Source organism: Athene noctua, chromosome 16 (genome assembly GCF_965140245.1).
Source record: "Athene noctua chromosome 16, bAthNoc1.hap1.1, whole genome shotgun sequence".
Taxonomy (NCBI): Eukaryota; Metazoa; Chordata; class Aves; order Strigiformes; family Strigidae; genus Athene; species Athene noctua.
The window spans coordinates 8,380,614-8,394,358 of NC_134052.1; the positions used below are offsets into that span (position 1 = coordinate 8,380,614).

The 13,745-nt window shown below is 39.6% G+C and overlaps 1 long non-coding RNA gene across 2 annotated transcripts in view; it reads right to left on the bottom strand.

The window, feature by feature from the left end:
• Window positions 1-13,745, bottom strand: part of LOC141966795 (uncharacterized) — a 146,124-nt gene that overhangs the window by 71,095 nt on the left and 61,284 nt on the right. For both annotated transcript variants that reach the window (XR_012634618.1, XR_012634617.1), the window contains exon 3: window positions 12,023-12,218. This is a non-coding gene — a long non-coding RNA (uncharacterized LOC141966795). The remainder of the gene's footprint in view (window positions 1-12,022; window positions 12,219-13,745) is intronic.

Sequence of the window (13,745 nt, forward strand, 5' to 3'; positions counted from 1 at the left end):
TGACTCAACTGTCGGGGCCTGATCCAAAGCCCACTAAAGACAATGAGAGTTTTTCCATTGACTTGAGCAGCCTTTGGATGAGGGCCTTGATCCTGATCCTGAATGCCTGATTCACATGAGAAAGGCTACACAAAAAAGATCAAATCCAGAAATCCATGTTGAGATGGTACCAAGTCCTTTCCTAGCTAAGTATCTGAAATTAAACCAATGAAGCCAATTTAGTATGATGGTCTGCTCACTGTCCTGAACTTCACATAACATCTGATGATCACAGGGATGTATAAGGATAAATCCTTGACCCTACTCTTCCGCAGAAGTGTTCATGATTGCAGAGCTGAAAGCAGAGTTTTTCTTCCCTTATGACTTTATTTTGTCTAGGAGTGTTATCAGAATATAATTAATGAACCATTTAGTGTAAGCTCCAGTCGATGCTACACAGTTCACGTTAAAGCCTAAGGTCCAGTAATACTTAAAAGTGTTGTCTTCATTACAGAAAGCTAAGGTGTTCCAACTGTAAAGTAGGTAAAATAAGCAGGACTTACTTTTAGTAGCTAATGCTTTCACATGCTGTTTTTTAGGGGTGGGGGGTTTTTTTAGTAGAAAAGGTATAACCTTTCTTGGCCACTTTGGAAGATATACTTTATTATGTTTGAATAAGATGTCTTTAAACCCCAGTATTCAACCATGAAAGAAGAGAAAGACCAAAGAATGCAGTATTTGTGCTTTGCAACTTCCTCCACACAGGCTGTATTTTCAAAGCAAATGCCACCTGAAACTATTTTATAAATTTCTATACATTACTTTTTATACAAACATACTGTCCAACCGTAACTCTTTGACTGGGCAGTTATCCATTGTGACATCTTGCTTACAAACATATGGCTGGTGAGCAGTGTGGATCAAAATCTCTTGTATGCTACTAATCATGGACTCAGCTCAGCATGTTTGTTTTGTGCCTGACAAAGGTTTTCATACAAATTCCATTAGTCCTTTCCTTCACGCTATATGGTATATAAATAATATTTGATTGTCCCGGTGGAGTTACAATACAAAAAATGCTTTTACTCATATGGTTTATATTAACTTTACAAGGGAAATACAGTATATAGGGAAAATTTTCTTTTTTTTTGCTTGTATAACCACCTCTACACCCTGGCTGCTGCCACAGGACTATTTTGGTTAACACAGAGCATGCTATGGCCTTGATACGAATGCGGCCCAATGTGACGAAGTGCACAAGCAATATAGTAAGGAGTGCTAATGAAGGGAATGGAGATAAAACACCTCCTTTACCTCCACATTCAAAATGCAGAAAATCTACTTTGGTGATTTCTCTCAAAGCTTTTCCTTGTAAAGCTATGCTGCCTCATTTTTAAGCACAGCCAAAACCTCAGATTGCCTCACAAAACTGAGGGCTCCAGGATCCAAAAACGTCATTTCCCAGGATAATCCTTGACTTTTGTTTGAGTCTGTTATTTCCCACTTAATACCCACAGCTTTTTAATTGGTTATTATTATTTCTTATTATATTTGAAAATTTTAAGAGTCTCTTAAGAAGCAAAAAAGGGGACATAATTGAAGAAAAATGTAGAGAATAATCCAAATCCTGTGTGACTTTACAGATGCGACAGACATTGATTCTTGCCCTTGGGGAGGGAGACAGGAAGCTGTGGTGGGCCAGAGCCCTCAGCCATCATTTGACTCCAAAATATTCCCTTAGGACTAACTTTGTAAAATACAGTCACACAATAACCATCAGCAGCTCCTGCATGCAAACTCTGTGACGTAGACTGTACTGTTGCTCTGTTTAAGTCAGGATGATCTTTTACATTATTTTGATGCCAGTTTAATACAATGGACACTTATTTACTTGATTTGAAAACAACCATTGACCTGCCACATGATTTTAGGCAAGTTGCTTCTGTGTGCTGATTTTATCTTCTGATAGCCTTTCAGACCTTTAGTTCCTTTTCTCATTATACATAAAAGTATAAAGAGCGATGACAAGAAAAGGAAAAGATTCAATATGAGTACTGTACATGGAGATCGAAGAAGGTTATACAACACAGTCAGTTTTCAAAGAGCATCTGCACCCCAATTTGATAATCACACTCATAAGTATGCCTCCTTTTGCACCCCATTTTGAATGTTTAGCTTTTTGATTGGTTTGCTATGTCAGTTCATACACTGTCATTCAAGTAGTAAGTAGAAGACCAAACCCCAGTTTTAAGTTAGATTATAATTAAAAATAAGCAGTAATTAAAAATTGACTTTGGTGGGTACTGAGTTCATACAGAGATGCCATTACTATAGGCTAATTGGTGCAAAATTTCATATGCTGTACTAAAGACTTAACTGTAGTTTATCATCACTAGATGTAAGGACATGCACAGACAGTTCCTTGAATGCCAGATCTTCTACTCAGTGGGCTATGCACGATGACAGCCAGACACGCTGTATAGTATCTAAGATATCTTGATCGTACTGTTGATTAAAATTCAAGTTAGCTTTTAAAATGCAGCTTTGAGACTGAAATGTCACTTATCATGAAGAGAGAATCTGTAAAAACAGAAATGGGAAGATAAGGATGACAAGATTGGAAAGCACAAAGGGTCTCCCAGTGCTGGAATGACCATAGCCTGAACAGTCCGAGATGGGTGACTTGATCATAAAAAGGGTGGTAAACAGGAAAAGATCATGGAGGGGAAAAAATAAACATACAGGGCTCAAATAAGACTGATACAGAAATCTCATACACTAGTTGCTGTTACTAATTAGTGTCTGTGTGACACATTCACACCATAGCAGGGTGGGTGGGGCTGTTTTTTGATCATTGCCTGATTGACGTTAATGACATTCTTCCAATGGCTGTGGCTTTCCTCATACCACACCCAGGAGGGGTCAGAGGCACATTCCTCCTGAGTATTAATGTGAAAAAACATAGTTTTAGTCAAGTTGTTAAATGATGCCAGGTGTTTGCTGTGGTTGCCTTAACTAGTCTAGCACAGTCAAAGCTCAGCCTGCACTTCCCAGCAATATGTAACTCAGCTCTTGAGATTGTACCAGCTATCTGATTTTAATCCAAATCCAGCTACTGAATTGATTATACTGATCCCTATGATAATGCCTCCTATGCAGTGGAAGACCGCAACATCTGTGAGTGTGGACACAGGCCCAGCATAGTATTGTGAATCGACGTGTTTATTTATGTTGCCTAGAAGCCCTGTTTACAGATCAGGAGTGTGTGTAACAGACATGAAACAAAACCACTGCACTTTCCATGGAAGGGTTATTTACCTCTGTTGCTTTTGTTCTGGCTGCCATGTAAAGCCTTACTCCTGCCAGTGAAAGAAAGCACCAGAAATGGAAACAGGCGTAAGTCCACTGCCTTAAATACAGCAGCATAGATGTGAAGCAGTCAACCAGCCCAGGCTATCAAAGCATTCTGCAAAGCTGAAACCATATAACAAGCTAAAGTCTGAGCTTCTGAGTCCAATTCCCAAGGCTGCTGAAAACCTCCAAGTAACAGCAAAAAAAGAACCATAGTCTCTTAAAAAGTCCATAGAAATGCATTGCTTGCTTTGAAAGTGAAAGTCAACATTTTCAGATGTCGTATACCAAAATAAGAGGTCACACGGCATTGCTGAACATTCAGCAGATCCCAGGAAAGCTAATGGCAACTGTTACAGCTCAGAATTCCTGAAAATCAGAATCTTTCTGTGTTAGACCCCTAATTTTAGGAATTTCAGTTTATAAATAATTTATTCACGCCACACCTAAGTTTAATAATGCCAATGAATCTAGCAAAATCGGTGTGCTGAAGACTTCCAGAGACAGTTTTGTAAGAGCCCTGCAGGACGTCTGTGAAACCTGTATGCCACGGTATTCATGCTAGCTCTGTAACTGTAACTGTGGCAAGGCTGGTGTTTGCATGTCCTGTCCTGTTCCCTTTTCCACCCTTACAATCTCTCATTAGGATCAGTAACAACCCTATGGAAGCAAAACAGACTAGCGTTCCCATGTCTCCCAATGTGTGGTGCAGCAGAGGGCTGCACGCGTTGGGGAGGAGGGATGCCTTTCTCTTCTCCCTTGTGCATGCTGAGGTGATGGCTCAGCCCACACCCCATCATGGCAGGACAGGCTGTCAGCTGATGAGGCATTGTGCCTCGGCCGAACTGATGTTCCTCACACCTAGCAAAGAAAAGGTATGGGCACTTCTAATTAGACACAGGAGGTACCAAGTTCCATCCATGCAGACCTCGGCACAGACCACAGACCGCTGTCACGTAGACCTCGAGTCTGAGCTCATTTCACACTGACAGGTACATCATTATGTATATACACAACTAGGAATCTTTCAGGTGTAGAAATTCATTCAGGGTCTGAAAACCCAGCTAACGGTGTGAATGCAGATCTGTTTATAGCAAAATAAGTATTTGTGTAAACATGTAGAGGAAAAGAAGGCAAATCTTTAAATTAATTAGAATTAGAGATCTAAATCAGTCTTTTAACAGCCTGTCTACTTTGAAATTTTGCAAGAGCAATCTTTAAAATTTTTTTCCATTTCCCTGGTGACCCAGTCACACATATGCATTTTCTCAGGATTACCACAGTGATTCCTTTGCGATGATGGCTCTGTTCTGCATTTTATATTAGGGCTGAACATTGAGGCTCAGAATGTTAATCATGAAAAGAAGAATAACAGAATGATCAGTGGTTGCTTACAGAGCAGTGAAGTTGCAGACCAACTTCTGAGGACAAATACCAGACACAGAACAGGCTTCAGAAGGACAGAGTCCTGAAAGTACTTAAACACAACATATTTCCCTTAACATCGCCCTTTGAGGTCACAGTCATTTCTAAAACAAAATGTGTTCCATACAGAACACACTCGACATCTATGTCAGGCCTTTCCAGAGGAAAATGGGAAGGGGCAGAGGCTTCCCCTGGGCAGTGGGGCTCTCACCTGTAACCAGCCAGTTTCACCACGTGACTAAAAACACAACTTCTGTCCTAACCAGTCCAATAAGCCACTGTATGCAATTTCAGCTACAGCATATTAATTGATCCTGTTCAATCAATTAAACTAAAACTTAAAAGGTAACAGTGGGATTTTGTGTTTGTGCAGATATTAAGGAGGGAAAACCAGATTTTATTACTATTTCTATGCTAGCAGAATCTGCAGACCAGTGAGAGACTGGGGACCATAAAATGACATTTCTTGCACACAGGCAGTACTAAAGAATTTCAGGCAGCTTTAGGGTGTAAAAGGACATGCCAACAGAAAAGTATAATAGCTGAGGGATTATTATCCACAGATTATTGCTAGGCAAAATGAAGCACCAAGAGTTAAGTATGTAGGATAGTCTGTCTTTAAATGGCCTATGATTTCTTATTTGTGTTCAAAGTGATCTGGGTCTCAGAAGAACTTCTTACAGAACAGAACCAGACTGTGGACTTAGCTTCAAATAATTTTTGTTGTATGGGCAGGAAAGATACAGCACACTGAGCAGGTAACTCAGGAAGCCTGTGACCAGAGTGGGTGTCCAGCTCTTCTGACATACTACAGAGTATCTGAACCATAGAGAATTTTCTCTTTGGGGTCCAGTCAGACAGACGGCTCTCTATTACAGCAATGTGATACATAAGACTGGAAACAGAAATAATTCACATCCAATCTATACTTCCTGAGCATGGCTTCTCCTGCACACCAAAAAGCTTTCATCTAACATCTTTGGTGGAGTCACAAGCTACATTGATGATAGGATATTTGGGGGGTTTGTGAACTGCCTCTTTTCATTGCTTTGCAAATCTGAGTCAGTCACAGAAATAAGAGAGAGACAGGAAAAAATAGAAAGGGAGAAGTGGTTAAGGCATTCCTCTGTGACGCAAAAGGCAGTGATGTCAGAATTCGAGACCACAGACAACTCTGCCAAAATGAATGGGATTCCAGCAGGCTCCAGCTGGTCTCATGGTTTGTGCATTCTGCGTTGTTTCCTGGATACCAGCAATTCCCAGCTGTAAACTGAACAACCATTAACCCCTTCCCCGTTGCAGGTTTCCAGGCAGTCACTCATGGGGGGAAGTTTTTCCCTTGCTGGTGAAAGATTCCAATATTTCATAATCAGGCATCTTGTATGAATCAATGGCTAGTTTAAAAATAACCCTTTGACCCTAACTGTCTGGGAGAGCCATCAGAACAACGGAGAAGAGAAGCTTTTATACAAAGCAACATTTCTTACCTGATCCTTCAACTGCTTCCCTGTGCCCTTGAGTTTCACTCCCATTTACCCATGTGACCCAATTCTCCAGGATCTCATTTTTCCTTTCTACTTTTTTTTTTTTTTCTTCTGTTTCCCCCCCCCCTCCTCCAAGCTCATTTTTTTCTTTCCTGTCTCTGGAATGAGAAGATGAGGCATGGCTTTAGCTCTGAATTTACACTGGGAATAGATCTGAAATCCTGGACCTGACATACAACTCCCAGAAATTTTTGTGAGGGAAAGCATCCAAATTCTTAATCTAGTGGCTGATTCCCTCCTGGCACAAACTGAAAACCTAATTTTGGATCTCAAACCCCTGAACTTCCCGAAAGTAAAAATCTAGGCATGGATTTTTTTGGCTGAACTAGCCCTCCCACTGCTGGGAGTGAACAAGGGTCTGAACTCAGGCCAGATGAAAATAATCAGACATTTGATTTATTAATCCACTATTAATCAAATTGCATTTAAGCTGCATAGGCAGGTCCCACTGTTCTTCTCTCTGGACACTGACTGAAAGAATAGACAGCCAGTGAAAAACACAACATAGACTGAGACATCAGAACAAATCTCATCAACTGAGTACTAGTTTTGAGAGCAGAAAGTATGAGTTTCTTTGAAAATTGCTGTGCATTCAAGTAATGAAAAGACACATACAACATCAGAACAAGTTAAAATGTAATGATTACATTTTTCAACAGGGAGAGTATATACTTGTCCAAAACCTAAACATTTAAAGTAACTCCATTAAGAGCTAAATTCCATTTCTAGTCCAATCAGCACAAACTGCTGCTGCTGTCACACTGAGCCCATATACATTCTGATTAACTTATCTGACAAAACATGTGGGACAGTGAGTACCAATCAATAAGCACTACAGTCCTGCCTGAGACAGGCTCTTTGCACTACACCTTGTGCTGATGCAATGAAGGACAGGCTCTCCTGTCACCACTGCATGGCACATGAGCCAACCTCACCTGCATCTTTCAAATTTAGCGGAGAGTTTAAACAAAGCAAAAGTCGGGTTCTTTTTATTTCCTTTCTAAGTTTTGAGCTTTTAGGGTTCATACATTCAAATTTTTCTCTCTTAACATGAAATTTGATACTTCTCATATGGCTGGAAGAATTCAACTTTAAGAAAAATAATAAAATATGAACTCTAGGAACATTGATCCTGCAACCTCATCTTCCTTGGCATGTGGTTAGGCCACAGTACCAGTGGTCAGATCTCCAATCACAAAATGGGCCTCAGCCCCCAGCAGTGTATCACAGGACTACTTTTGTGGAAGCTGAGCACAAAGACAACTATTCTGGCAATGCTGGAGAGAGTGGTTCTGCCACTGTTCCCCATCTTTCATAAGCCTACGGCAATCCTGCTCACAGTAAGGCTGCAGTATAGTTAGACAGACTCACGTTTTCCTGTTTCAACCTGCAAAACATTATGCATTAGTCTATTTGATGAGAGTCAGTAGGCCTTATTCTCTAGAACTTTTTATTTCTTCTTGCACTACTACATAGAAACATTATTTACCACAAACTCAAGTAGTGGGGAAATGTAATTCTGGTCCCTCAAGTCTTCTTTAGAAATAATAAAAGTGTATTTTCCTTCAGCAAGAGAGTGATACAAGAAAGGTCAGTAAAATTAGCAAAATGAAAAGTGAAAAAGAATATGATTTCTGTCTATAAATACATCAAGAGGAAAATAGGAAAGGAAGGAAAATAGCAGATTAAGCTATATATTATTGCTGGTGTATGAGCAAATAGGCATGAACTGACTACTAATAAACTAAAGCTGGAAATTAGAAAGCTCCCAACAAATTCAACAATCTGATTCTAGGGCTGTCAAACATGGGAGTAGCAGAGATCAAAACCTTAGTTTAAGAATAAAACTGTAAGGCAACAAAAACAATTGTACAACGTACTTCTGAGAAGGCACTTGAGTCAGCATCCCAAGCAGTCCTTCGTATGCTGATATTTCTAAAAGTTTCCCTTTTCTTTTTAGCTACTTTAGCAAAGCCTACAAGCATTTCACTTTCATTTCACTTGCAGTAATGTTTTCATTTCTGAGACCAAAGAGGAAGAGATTGTGTTGCAGTCCGAGAGCTAAGACATGAAACACTTGGCTGGTTGGGCTTCTATTCCCACCTCCTCAGTCTCTCAGTCACTAACTTGCACGATCCTTGATCATTGTGCTTCCACCCATTTTGACTCAGTTTATACAAGGTCAGAGCTAAAAATAGATACATACTTTTATTATTTCTCCTGTAGTAGTGCTGCAGTACCAAACAATAATTTCATGTGGAATACAATGCCCATCCTCCAAAGTATTTATTACTAGGTATATATATAAATAAGCAAATATTGGGAGTAAACATAAGTCAAAAGGAGTTGATCCTTGTTGTGATGAAGCTGCCTTATTGGCTTTGAAAAGATCTTTGGGATCTTTGAATCCCAGAAAAGTGACACTACTGATACAGGTTAAAGTATCTCTACAGGGCCTAAAGATGCACATATGGCACTAATAGTAAATAAGTAGTATTAAGTAAAAGAATATGATAATGCAAACAGTATAAAAGTCTGAATTGTAGAATTATAGAATAATTTAGGTTAGAAGAGACCTCAGGAGATCATCTTGCTCACAGCAGGCCAGCTCGAATCAAACTGAATAGAAAAGGTCTCCAACAAGTCAGTCATGCCAGAATAGGCCTTTTCAATTCTACCATTGCCAAAGAAAGTACAGTCCTGCATGGCCTCAGCAACTCCTGAGCCAAAGTTTCTGTGATATGCGCTGTGATGTTCACACAGGCCTCTGGGTTTCCCAGCTTGGCAGAAATTAATTTCATTTGAGTCTTAAAATCATTGGTTGTCCTATGATAATTATCAACATGGAACCCCATAGGAAGATGCTGCAAAAGGCCAGTCAGATCAGTAGTATCAAGCTGTGTTAAAGAGCAGCCAGCCCAGCACACCATTATTAGTCACAGCAGAGATTAATCAAACCTGCTTGGCCTCTTTCCCCTTTGCTTTGTACTGATGTTCACAGATAAACCTATGCGGGAGAAGCTGGAAAGAACTGAATGTCCTGTGGGAGCTCTTATCAAGAGCGGGGAGTGAACAGCGAATAACCACTCAGCAAGTCACCTTCTAAGTTTAAAAAGCAGCCTGTTGTTTTAAAGTATGTTAGTCATCAACAAATTGGCTGGAATGTTCTTCATTCCCTCAGTTCCCCCTGTCCAGTCTCCCTCTGCTGGGATTAGCTAGCTGTTTTTCCTTATGCTTTTTTATAGACAAGAACAAAAATCTTCTGCCTGTTTTTAGAATCTAGCTTGTGTCATCTAGTTTGGAAGGCTAACATATGTTTGTTCTACCATGTTTGTTCTGCCTCCTTTAAACTGTAAACTCTTGGGACAGGGATTTTTTCTCATCCAGTATTTGCCCAGCACCAGCACAACCGTCTTCTCTGTTCCTGGCGTGCAAACAGTGACTCCAAGCGATACAGTATTTGGTTCTGTGATTCTTCAACCACTGGAAATAGATTCAACTCCTGGCAGCCAGAATCTCATCAGAAAAGACCACCGTCAAGGTCAACCCAGGGTGTCTCAGGAGATGTCTGTCTGAGATGTGGGACAGAGTTCTCCTGACTGTGCCCTTCTCGCTACATTCTCACTTGTGCACAAGATTCAAAGATATAACACAGTCACCTTTTTTTTCCACATCTCTGTTATTTACAATCAATAGTGCACATGATCTACACAGGATTGATTGATTGAGGCCTCACTTAAAATGTGGATTCAAAAATATAAACATCAATTTCTGGCATATAGCCAAGCTGACCACAAACAGCAAAACAGACCCTACCCACTGCACTGCCATTATTCCAGTAACAGTGATTCAAGTATCAGCTTTGTTATTCCCAGTTCATTCTGGCTTCAACTCCATAGCAGTAATGCTTTCTAGCCTTCCTTTTTCTTTATAATTCCCTTCCCTTCTGACCTTCCAGTTCAAAGAAAAAGAAATTAAAGACTCATTTTTTCTGTATTCTATCAGGATGCCAGGATATCCTATATTGTTAGCAATTACTATTATTAATTATTTGTAATTTTAGAAGTACAAATGGCTTGCTTAGCAAGTACAAAACATGGAATTGGTTGGGGCAGTAGGAGGTAGATGCGTTGCAAACATGTCTACTCATAGTTCTTATCATGGTTCATTCTTCAGAGTAGCTTCTCATCAACACCGCAATCAGTGATTATTTTTTTTTTTTAGTTTGCCAGTTTGGTTATAGTGTTTGATTCCAACTTGATCTCGGGATCAACTCCTCTTAGGGAAAATGCCACCACTGCCCTCTCCTGTCCTTTCCTTGTCTTCTGTTTTAATTCCTTCTTTTCCAAATTTTTCATTAACTCTGGACCTACAATCTTCCTATGGACGTGACACAGAAGAATGCCTAGGAAATTTTTTGTGCCCTCTTCTTTGCCTCTCTTTCAGGGGCACTGACTACCAACGTAATGAATGTAACATCCACTCCCATGGCTGTAGCACAATCTGCTTTCCAGCTCTCACTTCTCACTACTGTTGAAATAAGTTCAATGATATAAAATTAGTAGCATTAGGTTGTTGTTTTTCTGGCATTTCATATCAATATCTACTTCTGAAAACATATTTACTAGAGTGTGGAAGAACTTTGGGCAAGCCTGTGTACTTCATGGAGCAAGAAGAGCATTCTAAGAGTGAAGACAAGTTTTGGATAGCATCCCCTCTCCCACTGATCCTTGAAGGTTTAGGTCTGTGATGAATACAGATTAGTTTTGCTGAGAAATTTAACAAGTTTTGAAATCTGCATAGATACAGATAGCACAAAAATCTGAAAAATCATAGGCTAAATATGCTATGAAATCAGAGGTCAATGAGCAAGCAAGAATATAGGCAGTGATCGTAAACACAGCTAAGCACACAAACAGCTAATTCTGATTCCTTGCATGGACAAAATGCCTTAGCTATAAAAAATCTGGGAATCAAATATAAAACTCGGCAGAACTATACATACGTACTACAGAGCATGTGCTATGCCTGCCCAGTGGCTGCTCTGGTGAAGGATAACCCTAAAAGTATAGAAGTCTCGGACTCAAAACTTTGTTGAAGAGATAAGTTGTTACACAGAGACAGACTATTTGGAATAATTAGGTAAATATTAATCAGACATAATGTGACCAGAGTCTCATTTTGTTCTGCATAAAAAGGAGAGACAGAATTTTAGTCTAGCCTTCTCCAAAATAGTTGAGAAATAATAGATTCCACATTCCATGACTATGACATTGGCTGATAAAACACAAGATATGGATGTGAAGAATGTATGTAAAAATATATTTCTTCTGCCTGTGAAAGGCTGGACAAAATCAGGTAAATGTTACTTCATGCTAGAACCAACTGGAGGTCAAGACATACTCTAAACACCACACACTTCAGGAAGTCATTTCACTTGAAATGTACAAATGTAATTAAACAATAAGCTATTTATCTTTATTCCCAATTTCATAAGAAAGAGTTACTAAAGGGGAAAAAATGTTGAGAGACCATTTCTGACCACATTAACACCAAAGCTCAATATACAGGCAGACAGGAGAAGGTGGGTAAATTCCTAACTATGTTTCTGGGAATGGGAAGGATTCAGAGCACTGTAGACAACATCTGGACATGATGTCCAGACATCTGGGCACTGTATTCATCACTACCATTCGGGTTCAGTTCCTATCAGTGTGACTTACCGGCTAGAAATAGCTGGGAGTAGAAGAGAAAAGGTCAGTCCAGTGCACTTGAAGGATACTACCTCTGCTTTGTCAGGTACCTGGATCCCAAGTCTTCCTTCATCTGGAGTAGCAGGCGCTGGTAATGTCATGTACCCAATTCCAGCTACGAGGGGCCCATGCATCACTTAGTCATCAATAACGACTCCAGGGGTAGCTGCAGTGAGGACAAGGACAAAAGGACAGGGAAATTAGAGATCTAACTCCCTGAGGCTAAAAAAAATATGTAAAAATACTTTCACATATAACAATAATAAGATGATACTACATAATGCAGATGGACATCAACTTACCCTCTCTTTTATGGACTCAAAATAAGATTTTAAGTCAGAGAACAAGGAACAGAAATTTTTCCTTTTTTCATACGGAAGCTTGGTCATACCATAGCAACATGAAAGTCTTTGTCAAAAGTAATGTAATATTTTGTGACATTTTAAAGAAAAAATGTAGCTTGAAATGAGGCCACTGTGTGAACAGGATCAGGCAGAGACAGAGCCGTATGATACAATCCTAAAAAGCCACCTCCTCTTAGCACATTGTTTGTATATCACTAGATGATATATGCAAAGTGAAGGGAACAGTGATTTTTTTATATAAATCTTTGTGACTTGTCTCCCTCTTATCTGACATTTGTATCTTGTAACATCTCTGTCACATCTCAGATCTTGTCCTTTGCATATGGCAATCTAGCTGTCTGCAGAATGAGGTAAAAGCCTATAGTTTGGGGGAAAATAAACCATTTAAAATACAGAATCATCCAAGAGTTGATTCTCCCCCTGCTTAATTCTTGTAGCGAGGCAAACAATGAAGTTACTAGTTCACCATAAACACCACTAAGATGTCAGAAGGCAGACAAACTCCTGTCCCGTCATGGGTCCATGTAACCAAATCAAATTCTCCTTCAGTTGCAGAAGGTGATCAGCTTCACAGCATATCCTGAAGCTCCCAGCCATGCAGCACATCAGCCTCCAGCCCAACAGAAGCTTCTCTGAAGCAGATTTATAGATCCAAAGGCTGAAAGAGCCAGGAGAGAGTATTATGGTCCTCTAATTTGACCTGAATACGGAGGTTGTAATTCTTCTTAAGCTTAAACAACACATGCATTCTTGAAAGATATTTAATCTCACTGTAAATGTTCAAAACCTGGTGAAGCCACTGCTGTCCCTGATAAACAACTACAGTGTATAATTACCTTCACTGTTATTTGTCTTAAATATACTTTTTTGTTTTTACTTCTAGCAAGAAATCTTGTCGTGTCTTTGTCTGCATGTCTGAAATACCCAAACTATTGCATGCCTTCCATTGCAAATATCTACCCAGGGTGGCCAAGTAATTTCTAAAATCCTTCTTTGAGATGAATTTAACTTCCAAAATTTGTTTACCACCTACTGGATTGTTTTTGTCTTTTCAATCCCCCCTCTGGTATATTTGCATCCTGCTTTGAGTAAGTGGACAGCAGAACAAGGCACTGTGTTTAAGTAACAGCATTATTAACACAGAATCGTTTCCATTTTTCTGGAGGTCTAATGGCTTTGTAAGCCATGAACAACTGTGTAACTTAAGGTGACAGCCTGGCTATTCAGCCACTCTTGTTTCCTGATCCTGTGTGTTGAAATTATGTTGGTTTGTGGAGTTTGGTTGGGTTTTTTTTCCTTTTTTCTTCTCAGATTTTTTTGTGTGCTAT